A 14,493-nucleotide genomic window follows, 5' to 3' on the forward strand; every position below is an offset into this window, starting at 1 on the left:
CGGGAAGCCGCGGCCAGCACATCCCTCGGCCCGCGCGGCTTCCCGCTGCCCCCATTGGCCTGGGACGGCGAACCGTGGCCAGTGGGAGCCGCGATCGGCCGAACCTGCCGACGCGGCAGGTAAAGAAACCAGCCCGGCCCGCCAGGGTGCTTACCCTGGCGAGCTGCGTGCCAGAGGTTGCCGACCCCTGTGCTAAAACATCTTTGGGGATTCACACTGTCTGTACCGGGGGCAAAAAGTATCAAAATCAACTGCCAGATTAATCCATGTATGCAGTGTTGTTGTAGCAGTGTTGGTACTAGGATATTAGAGACGGTAGGTGAAGTAATATCTTTTACAGGACAACTTTTGTTGGTGAAAGAGACAACCTTTCAACCTTACTCAGAACTCTCCTTCAGGTCTGCTAATCTAGGTTAATCCAAATAGTTTCAAATGACTATGAGGATGTAGAATCCACAGTCTCCCTAATTTGAACCTGCTAATTATTATCTTTTCTACAGCATTAGAGGTTGTCCTCAAGAAATTTCAGACTATTTTACAGCATCTTAAACCACAATTCACATATCCAGACAGGATAAAACAGAGTCTTGAATAAAATAGCTCCAAATGAACATCACTTAAAAAAAAATATTGGAAGTACCCCTTCCAGCATGAAAACCTACCATGCAAATAATTTAAGTAAATTTGCATAAGGAGACTACTCCAATTAAAGACAAAATAACCTGTTTTATTAATGCATAGTTAATACATACAGAAGTGGAGATCATACTCAATGTCCAAGCTACAACTTTGATAAACCATGCAATAATAATATATGTAAATTAACAATTCCAGCCAACTGCAGTATTCAAAAATCATAAATCAGGCCCCCAAAATCATGAGATTTGCTTAAAAATCATGAGTCTTTTTATAAATAGTAAGTTTTAGTGCTTTTTATTTGTCTGCTGGTTTTTGAGCCTTTTAGGATGTATTTATGTTATGATTTTCCAACTTTTCTCCACTACCATGAGAGCTTTTAAAAAAAATATTAAAGCTGAGATTCTCATAGAAGCAACTGAACACAAGAGCTGGGGCTTTAAGAAAACACCTCATCAAATATCACTGGACCTGTAGATGAAAATCACAAGATTTGGCAACACTGCAATTCTTTAACATAGACAAGAATTCACAGTATCATAAGATTTCAAGTTACCCTCAAATGGAAACAGCCCTTTGCATATATTTTAGGATCCTCTAGGAACAGCTTACTTGCTAGCTAATCACAAGTTTCTGTCTAGATTTAAAAGAATTACTGTGTTAATACAGTAGAGCAAATAAATATCATACCTTAGTTCTGTTATTACTTTACTGACAATTCCTGTAGTTACTGTTTTACAGTTATTCTACAATAGTTCAAATATTTTCCTCTTTCTCCAATTACTGGCCAAATTCTGATCTTTAATCTTATATTTTTAGACATCTAAGAATAGACTGATAAATGAAAAGCAAATAGATTTTAATAAAATTTGCTTCAGGAGGCTGCTTGTTGCACAATTGCTGTCTGTGACGGAAACTAGAGTAGAGTCATCTCTTAGTACATCTGTTCCTCTGCTAGTGGTTTAACTGACAGGAAGCAGAAACAAAGATATGGAGTCTGAATGACAAGTGTTTCCTGCCTTCACAGATACATCTTTCTTTTTTACTTGTTATAAAATAATCCATTGGTCCTTAAGTGTGACAGGCAAAGATATAAGTAGCAGCATACATAGCGAGATGAAATTCTCCTAAAACCTGTGACAAATATTTTTTCAAAAAAGGAGGGCAAAAAGTTATTCCCACACAGAAAGCCAGTCCATTTGATAAGACATAACTAGCCCAAGTTTACTGGAACATGGGTTCATGAGAATCACAAACCATAATATTAAAATTGTGATTATATCAACTATTCTATTGTACCCCAGTACTACACACATCAGTACTAGATAGGTTTTAGTGTGTGGCCTTCTATAAGGCAGCTACTAGACAGCAGAGTATCCTAGTATGTCAAACACTTCGTATCACAGATAAACAGAGAGAAACCGAGGTTAACCATAAATATACAGCAGCCAATGGTGGAAGCCACATTGCTCAGAACTTTCAGAAGTAGTCCAGACATTAAAACATTAAAAATATATGCTGAACGTAACAATTTTCTACTGGCATGGGATTAGATTAGATGACCAAACAGGCTTTTTAAACTGTAGTTTCTAGAATTCTACCACAAAATAATGGAGATGTATTTAGTGCAGCACGGAAAAAAAAAGAAAAAAAAGGCACAGTAAGAACTACTATAAAGTTGGCAAACAAAGGATCAGGGGACAGACAAAGCAAAATTTCATTAAAAAGAGGCACAACTCTGTTACAGCTGTAACCAGGGTCCTCAGGTTTTAATGACTATATATTCAAACAGCCCATTTGATCCCCCTAGTATGTTATACCTGAGGATTCCTGTGAGGTAAAGTCATCCACTTGCTGCCAGACTCCCCCCCAAAAAATCTAGGCCATCAGAAAGTTTCATTTTCTTAGTTAGCAACCTAAAAAAGTTGACCACATTGTTTTTAAGGAATGGAGAGAAATTGTTTAAGGTGGCCCTAAGAAGTGCAATTGGGATGGATAAGAAATGCCATACAGGATCTTCTCCATTATCCTACTTCTGTCAGTGGCCAGTTGTCTTGATGTAATGATACAAAAATGAGGAAAACAAAATTCAGGCTGGCTATCTGGAAGGTTCACTAATAGTCTCCAGGAAAGTATTGGAAGCTACATTATTCAATTGCTTTAAATTAGACCGAACAAAGCTCTTGGAAATAATAAATGGCATCTATCTTAGAGTTTAACACTGCTGCCCTCAACGTAGCATCTGAGCTCCATCCATGTAAAATCAATAGCAACAGCAAAGTGCCTGGTATACTTCATGGAGTCTCTAGCACTTCTACCCCAAGAAGAGTTTTCACCCCATAAAGGGAGTTTTTTGGGAGGGAAGAGCAGTTGCTGATTGAAAGGCGTTTGTGAATAAAAAGCGTGTTCAACTTGTAAGTGTCACTTCCTCTGCAGCACTGGGCCCGGGTCACTTGCTGGTTTAAACAAGAATAAATGGCAGATTCTCTGTAACTTGAAGTCTTTAAATCATGATTTGAGGACTTCAGTAACTCAGCCAGAGGTTATTGGTCTATTACAGGAGAGCGTGGGTGAGGTTCTGTGGCCTGCAACATGCAGGAGGTCAGACTAAATTATCACAATGATCTCTTTTGGCTTTGAAGTCTTTGGTGGAAAGGCTTTCTTCAAGAAGAAAGTTTTTGCAATATTTCCTAAAGAAGGCCACACTCTGGATTTGTCTGATCACCTCTAAAGATTGTTCCATAGCCAGATCCCCATAACAGATAATGCTTTGTCCCCAGTTCTCACATGCTTAGTCCTGGACTTTGCAATTTGCATTGACCCAGAGAAGCACAGCTGTCATGGTGTTTCATAGATAAAAATTCAGTCTTTGATGTAGCCAGGGCTTTGAAAATTAGAAGCAAGGCCTTCAAATGGCATCGGACGTTGACTGGGACGCAGCGGAGGAACTTAAGCACAGGCTCATCTCTACAGCATCTCAGCACCTATGAGGTAGGTAGGCACTGTACAGTAACAAAGAAACATGGTTCAGAGTCCCACCCTTCACACTCAACTAACTCATAACATCCAAACAAATGAAAAAAATACAAAACAACATTTATTCATAAGTCCTTGTGAACAAAAAAAAAGCCTTGCAGCATGATCTGAAGCTTACTAAATTTTGCTCAACTGGCAGAGAGAGGTAGAAGATGACGGGGGGAAAAAATTCCATCTCAGATTCCTACAACAATATTATATCGGCAACAACATTTTATAGCTTTGCCTCTTATTTTGTAAGTCACACTGGTCATATCTCTTGCAACATACATTGGCAGCATTCGACGTTTTCCTAGGAAAACTGGGATGGCAGAGATGTTGACATTGAGCCAGAATTGGTTTACATGGGACTCAGATATTCTTTTTAACCCTGGAAGTTCATCCCTGTTCCACTTACAGAGTGAACATTTTATTACAGCAAAAGCTTTAGATCATAACGATATGTTTTTACAATGTATTACTAAGATTTCCTGTCTGCCACATGATACAAAAAGGAATGTTTACAAGCATAATAGTCTCTAGTACACTTGTATATTACAAAATTAGGCAATCAAATTAATGTGTGCCTAGAACAAGCTAAATATTTAACCTGATACAGAAAGAAAGCGTGAATAAATGAGATTTTTTGATACAATCAAGAATTTGGCATGTTTCTACAGATTAACATTTTACCAAAAATTAAAAATGAAATGTCATGATATTCAACAGAGACTGTTACTGATTTAAAATGTAAAAAACACTAACTCTGATCTTTGAATTCTATTAAAACTGAAAATTTATCCCTGAAACTCTATACTGTGTCACTATAGTGATGCACCATTATATTTTTGGTAGCCAGTTTGTATTCCTCAACTGACCTGGTTAAAACTATTTTGTTGTTGTTATTTTTTGCTATCAGGGCCCCGTTTTGCTAGGTGGTATATAAACATAAAACAAAACAATTGTCCCTGCCCCAAGGAGTTTACAATCTAAGTATAAGGCAAGAGACAACAGATGGATACAGATAGAAAGGGGAGTACAAGGAAACAATGAGACAATATTGGTCAGCATGATAGGCAGTGGTCTCAGCACACTAGCACCCTAGCCATTATCAAAGCAAAAGAGTGTTTGAAGGTAGATAATGAGATAGTTTTGTGGATGTTTACGGGAAGCTTCTCCCAAGCGTGAGGGGCAGCACAGGAGAAAGAACGAAAATTTAATAAGTGGGCAATGGAGACTGACATGACTGCTCAATAGCATCAACAGCTCAATAGCAAATGAGAGACGATAGGTAGGGCAGGAATTGGCCATGAAGAGACTTGAAAGTGAATACCAGCAGGATTGAGTGGTCTCCACGCAGCAGCTTTTTTCCACAAAACAAATCAACTTATTTGATGTACCCAAACCTACCAACATACCTGAATAAAACCTTAGTGCCTCAGCAGGGAAACCTACACATTGCAGCACTGTACTAGTGTATGAAATTCCATGTAAAACCAGAAACAAAAGTTAAACCAGGAGTCGGCAACCTCTGGCACGCGGCTCGCCAGGGTAAGCACCCTGGCGGGCCGGGCCATTTTGTTTACCTGCCGCGTCGGCAGGTTCAGCCGATCGCGGCTCCCACTGGCCGCGGTTCGCCGTCCCAGGCCAATGGGGACTGCGGGAAGCGGCGCGGGCGAGGGATGTGCTGGCCGCGGCTTCCCGCCGCCCCCATTGGCCTGGGAAGGCGAACCGCGGCCAGTGGGAGCCGCGATCGGCCGAACCTGAGGATGCGGCAGGTAAACAAACTGGCCCGGCCCGCCAGGCTGCTTACCCTGGCGAGCCGCGTGCCAGAGGTTGCCGACCCCTGAGTTAAACTGACTTAGTTTGTGTCCATTGTTCAGGCTCCATGTAGGGGAAGAAATAAACTGCATTAATGGACTTGGTTTATTTTAATCCGTTTTAATAGGTAACAATTATGATTTTTAACCCAAAAGTGTTCCTTTAACAAACATACTGAACAAGACATTTTCTAGATAACCAGGGAGGTTTTTTGTTTGTTTGTTTGTTTGTTTACAATGTTTACTTAACAAGCAGATCACAATAACTAACTATTCTGTTTGCACTAAGAGGCAGTACAGTGCAATGAGTTAATATTTTATCACACAAGTCGTGCAGGCAATCGCCAGCAATGAACTTTTAAAATTCTTTTTAGTTCTTATATGTTTCATCTTAGTAACAATAAAACATTCTTTAGCGTTTCTCTACCTTTCTTTTCAGTTAGAAGAAATTTTAAGAGGCTTAAGCTCCCCTAACGTCTGCTTCTCTCATTTGTCTCCTCAGATTGAGTGCAAAGGTCATCAGTTCATTTGAATACCCTGCCTTAGCAGATGGGAATAGCTAGTATGCTTTCATTGTAGCAAAAAGTAAACATTTTAAAAAGTGATAGTAACCCATATCTTGTCCTTATGTCTCCTTCCCATACGCTTCAAAAAATATATATATATTTTTGTTTCTACCCTTTTAGGACTTTGTTTGCACCTCCTTCCCCCACCAAAAAGCCATTACCTTCTCAAGTTTTCTATTATCATGTTTATTTAAACCAGTCCTTATTGGAATCAGAGTATTAATGGCCCCAGTTCCATCTAGATAATGTTGAAAAGTCCCATTTTGTACAAGGGTGTAGGGGGCTTCAATTTAGAAAAAAAAAATTGGGGGTGTGATTCAAAAAAAGGTTAAGAACCCCTGATCTAAACAGATGTCAGAGTGGTCATGAACAAAGCTGTAACAGTTGAATTAAATTAGTTTATATCACAGCTTCAGTTAAACTGGTGCAAACAGGCCTAGTCTAAACTTAAAAATTATTCCATCATAATTATGTCAGTTAAAACCCACCACAAACAAAACACACACCGTAGCGATATAGCTATGCAAGTATAAGCCCTAGTGCAGACACACTTCTGCTGGCCTAAAAGTGCTTTTGCCAGTATAGTTTACGTTTCTTGGGGAACTGGTGTAAGCTATACTTTTACGCCAGTGTAAATTGCATCTATACTGGGAAGGTCTGCCGCTCTAGCTATGTGAGCGAAACTTTTGTAGTGTAGACAAGGCCTGCTTTTAGACCAGACCATAGGGAGACCTGCGGCTGGGACAGCATGAGAATTTAACAGCAGGATTCAGATAAAAAGATGTGTGGAACAGTCTGGATAGAACCTGGACCCTTCCAGTCCATAAATACAAATACCAAAATTATTTTGGATAGATATTATAAACTGAGTTCTGTATATATTCTAGGCTATGTTAGACCTTAGAAGAATACACTGAAAGCAAGCTGGCAAATGTCTCAGTAGAATGCATATAGGATTTAGTTCAATTCTCTGTTTCTGAGTCCCAAATTTTCTACAGGTACTTGTTTGCAGCAACAAAAACAGAGTCTGCACATTTCCTGACTCATGAAGATTTCCATTCATATTTTATTGAAATCTAGTACAATATATATATGGAACCAGTGCAGTAGTTTCACCAGCACGGTATCCTATCCATAGTGATGATTCCATGGACTGTTCTCAAAGAGTGCAATGGCTATTCCCTAATCAGGCAGGGACTGTCTTTTCATTCTGTGTTTGTACAGCGCCTCACATAATCGGGTGCTAGTCATGACGGGGGCTTCGATAATACACTAAGGCGCTACGATAATACAAATAATAACAATCTAGTTATTACCTTAGTGTTTTCTCCCCCCATGAATACATGTATTTTTTAACATGACCATATTAACATAATGATGGCATAGTCTTGTCCACACTATAGGGATTCTTGGCAGTGCTAATTAAAACAACTACTTTCCAGTACTGCTAGATGTAGGCCACATGTTGGATGCCTACAGTTCTGAAATACAAACAGGCATCAGAATTCATATAAGCAATACATTGTTAAACAAATAGTCTCTGTCATCACACAACCTTATATTACTAAATCTCTCCTTCAAACCTCAGATTCCCCTATTTTATCTGAGCACTTACAAGTTTGGACTCTTATTTTGTCATTTGACTGACAGCCTCAACATTGGAAAGTGTAAGAGAAATTAATTCCAACCCATTATTGCTATAATTATATTAAATACAAGCTAATCAGAGCATAATATTAAAGGTCCACTTGGCTTGTATTTAATCCAATATATTAACACTTCATTTTAGAGGAAGGCAGTTACAGTAGCATACACACATCTTCTAGAAGTAAATATTTAGGGGAAATTATAACAATAAGGATTTTTCTTGCTAGCTAGAATGTTCTATGAAGGGTTTTACATTTTAAATGTGTTATTAATTAGCTGCTTCCTAAATTATGGCTATATTAGACAAACTAAAATTTTACTTCTTGGTGTCTGGATTTTTAAAAACATACTTATTTCGAGTATCAGGGGGTAGCCGTGTTAGTCTGTATCTCTGTTAGTCTTTAAGGTGCCACCAGACTCCTTGTTATACTTATTTTGATATTGGCTTTTGGCTGGTGACCAGAATAAATACACTTTTTGGATAGACATAGTTTAGTATTAGTGAGAACTTCATAAGCATTCTCTGCTATTCCAACAAATAGTGTCATGGAGTTGCCTCTCAATACAAAAAAGTTTCATTTTTGTTTGTATATCCAAACAGGCAGAAAAAAACCCCAATACCACACACAATACAGAAGCTTCTATGGTTCTATAAAAACAACGAGGAGTCCGGTGGCACCTTAAAGACTAACAGATTTATTTGATGTTAGTCTTTAAGGTGCCACCGGACTCTCGGGTGACCAGATAGCAAGTGTCATAAATTGGGACCGGGGTGGGGGGTAATAGGCACCTATATAAGACAAAGCCCAAATATCAGGACTGTCCCTATAAAATCAGGACATCTGGTCACCCTACCGGACTCCTTGTTGTTTTTGTGGATACAGACTAACATGGCTACCCCTCTGATATATGGTTCTATAGTCTATAGTTCCTTATTTTCTCCTTTTGAACAAAATGTACATTTAAAGAAAAAAAGAATAGCATTCACTTAGTCAATAACATGAGTTGGAAAGTGCTGCACCCCAAAATGTGCATCATACAAGATCCTGCGTAGGTTCTCAGAATTACCGGTAATTTGTGTGCTGCTTCAAGGCCCCTAAGAGTCCATAGCGTGAATTCTCACAATTTGTATTAATTGACAACTCTTTTCATAGGACAGCTTGCAAATTTTGGCAAAATTAACTATTTTTCTCTTTCTAGCTAATCACATCAACATTGAACATTACTGGCCACATTACATGTCTAAATGGACAATACAACATAGTTGTTTCCAGTATTGTAGCCGTGTTGATCTCAGGATATGAGAGAGACAAGGTGGGTGAGGTACTGCCTTTTATTGGACCAAACTTCTGCTGAGCTACACAGAAAAGAGCTCAGTGTAGCTCAAAAGCTTGTCTCTTTCACCAACAGAAGTTGGTCCAATAAAAGATATACCTCATCCACCCTGTGTCTCTCAAGAGTTAAACAGCCTATACTTTAAGTTTGAACAATTATAGTTATAGGTATAGAGTTCACAGGAGCAATGTAGAAAATCTTTTCATGACCAGCAAATACACAGGTAGCATGGGACTGGACAAGAGAACGGGCTCCAATTAAAGCTTTAGACTGTATTTTCCCCTCAAATGCATATGTGAGACTCCTAGTGACTTCAAAGGCACTATTTTCAAGCTTACTTTTTAAAGAGGAGACACTTTGTGTTGGAGAGATGGCCTGCTGCACCCAGATTACAATAAATCATGCTAGCACATCCTTGAAAGATTATAGATGTTAATTCCAGAGCATCAATTCTTCCACATATAATGTCCACAAGTAGGGAAAACGTAATAGAAAATTTAAAATGACACTATCAGCATTTTCTGATATACACCATCCCTGGTTAGCACAAGCAGTAATTGTCATTTTCACAATCCCATTTTACTATGTTTTTAAAACATTTCTTTCCCTTTTTGCAGTGTGAAAAACCCACACAAACAAAAAGATAACTAGTCAGGGGAACAACAGTGAAACAGACATAGACAAAGTGTTTTCAAATCAGAACGTTAACAATTTTTTAAAAAGAGAGTGAAAAGTATTTTTCCTTTAATCTCTTTCAGTTATATTAATATTTATCTGTCAAGCAGCCAATTAAAAACATTGGGGAGATCTAGAGAGAAAACTTTTAGTGATGAAATAATATGTATAAACCACAAAATACATGTAACATCCTTACCAATTTCCTTGAAACGGTCAAGAGCAGTTTGAATCACTCAAGCTCTCACTCCTTTCTCCCCATCCTAAAGGCCTCACTGAGGCCCATGCAACTTGGTAGTCATCTCTACTTATCATTAGGTAAATTAGACAAAGAGAAAAAGAGTCCTCAAATTAAGTCATGACAGCGATTAGTTCACCTACTGAACAGGTACAAAACAGGTAAAGGGATGAAGGATGCAAAAAAATTACCCCTACTAATTAAGATCAGATGCCCAGCTGACTCCTGGTTAAACAAGGTTTTTAAAAGTAATTTAGACTTATGTCTCGAAATACAGAAACACAGAGAAAATACTATTCAAGCCATCTGAAAGCATTCCTTCCAAATTGTCAACTTATAGGTTTGGCATTTCTATTCATAGCAAGTGAAGATAGCCATATTTTTCCAATGTAAGGAAGAATTTTACATAAAAAACTTGAGGACTTTGAAGGCTCATTTTGAGGCTAGCAAAATGAATGCAGTTTTCAGATTAGAATTCTAATCCAGTATGAAGTTCTATATGACATGAGATGGTTGATCTCTTTAAGGACAAATTCTCAATTAAATGTACTGAGGGTTAGCTATACAATTCCTATCATCACTAAAGTTGGTTATTGGGTAGTTAAATCCTAACAAACTTCAGGGTAAGAATGCATAAACTTTAGTCCTTATCTAATGGGATCCCATCAGCACAAAGATTGAGCACAGTTGGTAACTTTGCCTTAGGACAGGCCCTCAGACAGAATGATACTGAAGAATACATTATTTGAACAGATTAGTCCCTTTATGTCAAGAGAGCGAGAGTATCTAGAGGATTTCACACTACAGCTGTGGACTACTGATAAGTAAAAGACTTCAAATTTCAGTACATATAGTCTCTTAAGAACAAATATTTAAATATTCCTCCCCAGACACAGTCAGATTTAACAAAGCAAGTTAGCTCTAAAACGTATCAATGGTATCAAAAGCTAAGTGTAATGAGTAAAGTGTAAGTTTAAACTTTTAGGACAGTCATGCTGCTTACAGAGTGGGTCACAAACAAGACTGTACATTTATTCCCCCACCCCTGTATTTAATCACCTCTCAGAAAGGAAGTCTCTGCTCTTCTCATATCCAACAAAATTCACGAGAAAGTACAGTATTAAAATTATCAGTGAAAGTTGCCAAATGAAAGCCTAGAAACCTTTACTTAACGATCAAAAAGTGAAAGCTACTTTGGAGATCAAAGTCCCCCCTCTGGTATAAAGGGAAATCCTACATTTTTGATACAAACACTTTCAAAGGCATTTGAATCAGTTCACCTGATTCAGCTCTACTTTATTTCCGCACATACAAATTCAGCTATTCCAGACAGGAGTGAAGCCAGGTAATTCTTCATCCCAAGAAGCCTGAGAAGAGGAATGCACCACTGAACTAACAGTTTCCACAGACATCAGAGGCAATTACACATTGTCCAAAGCCTTGTGTTTCTGACTGGATGGTTGGCCTATAGGATGTTGTCACCGACATGCATCAAACTCCCAGCAATCAGAACTGGGACCTTGTCAATAAAAAAAATTCCAGAGAAAACATTGCACTTATCAGGTCTAATGGATGTATAGAAAAATCACCTTTACTTTTTTTGAGAGACATATCATACCACACCCACGCTTCAGCTGGAAAAATCAGTCAGAGCTTTTAACCACCACCTTTCCTCTTCCAGTCCAGCTATTTCTGCTTCTCAGTGGGAGATCTTTGAAGTTAATCTTTAAAAGGAGCAATTGGGAGCCCTGAACCAGTTTCTCAACTCATTCTAGTTTAGTTATAGCATCTGGTTCTGTTCTTTTCAGGTTCCTGTACCAGACCCTCATCACGGTATCCAAGAGCCTGGACACAACAGCTTTGCCTATAGGATGAACAGAGATTTCTCCTTGAAGAGCTACATGAAAAAAAACTAGCAACAGTTTCTAGCCCTCAACAGCACTACAGAAGCATCCAGCAATTTGGGAGCTGTTTTGGGACTGCTAATTCAACTTTTTAAGATTAACTCTTTAAAGACCTCCAGCTACCTTGCAAGATAAGTAAAGGAGGGGAGGGAATGGAGAGAAGCCAGGGGTCCCCTCTGTTAGTTCAAGTTTAACACTAGACAGTGAGTTTAAGGTGGCTACCATAGACCAAAACTATAGCTAAAAGGACATCAATGATCATGGGGAAGTAGGAGGAGAGAAAAGGAATTCAAATAGTCCAACAAATTGTAAATATTTTTTTAAACAGACAAACAAAAATCTTCCACAACATATTAAAAAAAAATTTTTTTTAATCTGTTCCCTAGTACTTATCTTATACTTCTACTAAAGATAATTTTTCTCAGGGGAAGTATACATTGCATACCCTCTTGAAAAACCTGGGATTTAAAATGTGTTTAAAAATGAAACCTAAAATTAAGAGACAAGAAAAAGAAGACATGCCAGGATGCACAAGGTAGCTATTAGCAAACACTGCAGATGGCTAAAAGCAAAAGGCTGTCGCACCCAAAGTGTGCACTATTAGCCTAATAATTTCTCCCCTCCCTCCCTGCACTGTAGATGATTACTATATTAAGCAAGACTCTACAACACTCTACTCTGTGAGGTAGGTATTATACTATAGTGAACAGTAAATGACACTGAAAAGTATCCCCTATGTACAATATTACAAATAGTTTCATTCCTCTAGTGTGTCAGATTTTCAATTTAGAAGAAATTCAACTTTATTTTTAAGTGAGTTTTGTTTTTAATTGAAAAATTAAAATACAGAGTTGAAGGCTACTGTTCTCATTCAGACAAGATTCCAACTGAAATCAAAATTAATTGTGTTCAAATAGGAACTACAGGACTAGGAACAGACTTAACACCATTTCGAAGTGTGTGTGAGTGTGTGAACGCGGGCAGTCGTGAGTTACACTTATTTTAGTAGCAAGTGTATTTTTCCCCACTGAACATTTAAAAACAGCCTTTGAACACTGCATATTTCCTCACAACCTTTCTTGTACAAATGGCACTAACCCTAATCCCTTTTACACTATGCCTTTCTCATTATCAAATACAAAATCCTAAGCTCTGAGGACCAGAAGTATGGAGAAGGATAACTATATATCCATTTTTTATTCTATGAAAGAAATTAAACTCTTGTTCCATTTTAAATTATACAGCGTGACAGTGGGTTTTTATAGGATATTTCAGTAGAAACAGACTCTCAGGCCATCAATTACAAATCCACCATGTTTACAGCAGCTCAAAATCAAACCTTAGCAAGTATAACAAAGCAAATGCAACCAGAGTCTGTAGTGCAATGTAGTGCTGTAATACTTTGCCCAAATATCCTTCAGAAATTCTCTACTACACGACAAACAGATCAACAGAAACGTGTACCCAGCTTTAGAAAAGACTAATATATCCTACAATCAACTGAGCCGTGTTTAAAGCAGTCAAACCAGCAGCGCATCTAAAGTATTAAATATTAACACATTTTAAGAATAAGCATACATGAAATGAAATGCGATAACACTTAAAACATTGTCAATTTTTAAGGCTTATTTCAGGTGTATTGTTTTCAGGAACACAGAAACAATATAGTCCACTTAACATTTTGAAAAACACACAGCAAAAAACTAGTTTACACAGCACTTAAATACTAAATAATCATTATTTACGTAAAGTGCAACAGAACTGACGGTATTTACTAAACTATAACAGGAAGTTTTCTTTTTTTCAGTCTCACTCTCATGATACATCTGAGGAATTTCTGGTATACAAAAGATTTTTAGATTTTAAAAGATGCTCTGCCCTCAAGGCCAAAAACCTACAAGAACTGGCATTCTTTGTTTTCCCCTGGTAGTTAAGTGCAATCAAGCATGTGACTGAGTTCATACATTAACAGAGGTAAAGAACATACAGCCATGTTTTTTCAACAGGTACACCTACTCTGCTATTAGAATTATCACTCCTATTTAGATACTGTACCACAGCAAGACAGAAAAGTTACCTTAATTTGTTTTAAAGTGTTTGCATAGTCCCAAGAGCCAGAAAGTAAAAAGAAATCCAGCAGTTTTATGCAGTTAAAATGGCTACTGTAGATTGGGGAAGTGGTGTCTGTGCTTCAGCTTATGAGTCATACATGAAACTAAGTGTTTCTCAGGGAGGCACGCCCATGTTGCTGTGGGCCCAATTACTCTGCTAGGTCAAACATGCAAATCTGCAGGTAAGAAGGGAAAAGAGAACAACCTGAATCACCCAGCCCCACCTTAGCTAGCAAGAGCAAAGGCCAAATAATCTTTGTAACAAACTGAAATGCAGAGTTAGTGCAACATGCACTACTGGCTATTTAAAACCACATTTTAGAAAGTGACTGAAAGGCATTCACTTTGTAAGAAAGCACTTAATTTGTCAAAAGCTAAGGAAATAAACATATAATGTTTCATGCTTTTTACCTAGCAGCAGAGAACAGAAAAGTCACTGGTGCTGTTGATTGAAGTTGTAAAAAAATAAAAATAAAAAAAAATCAAACAGGTTTAATGCACCTGCTTGTTATGTTTGCAAAACAATGAACAAAGAAGGGTTGGAAC

General features: G+C 37.9%; 1 protein-coding gene across 1 annotated transcript in view; it reads right to left on the reverse strand.

Moving 5' to 3' along the window:
• ELF1 (E74 like ETS transcription factor 1) overlaps nucleotides 1-13,992 on the reverse strand; it is a 100,163-nt gene extending 86,171 nt beyond the window's left edge. The window contains exon 1 of the mRNA XM_065404487.1: nucleotides 13,914-13,992. The gene's annotated coding sequence lies outside the window, so the exon portion shown is untranslated. The remainder of the gene's footprint in view (nucleotides 1-13,913) is intronic.
• Between the last annotated feature and the right edge of the window lie 501 nt (nucleotides 13,993-14,493).

The sequence above is a fragment of the Emys orbicularis genome, chromosome 1, assembly GCF_028017835.1.
Source record: "Emys orbicularis isolate rEmyOrb1 chromosome 1, rEmyOrb1.hap1, whole genome shotgun sequence".
Classification (NCBI taxonomy): Eukaryota; Metazoa; Chordata; order Testudines; family Emydidae; genus Emys; species Emys orbicularis.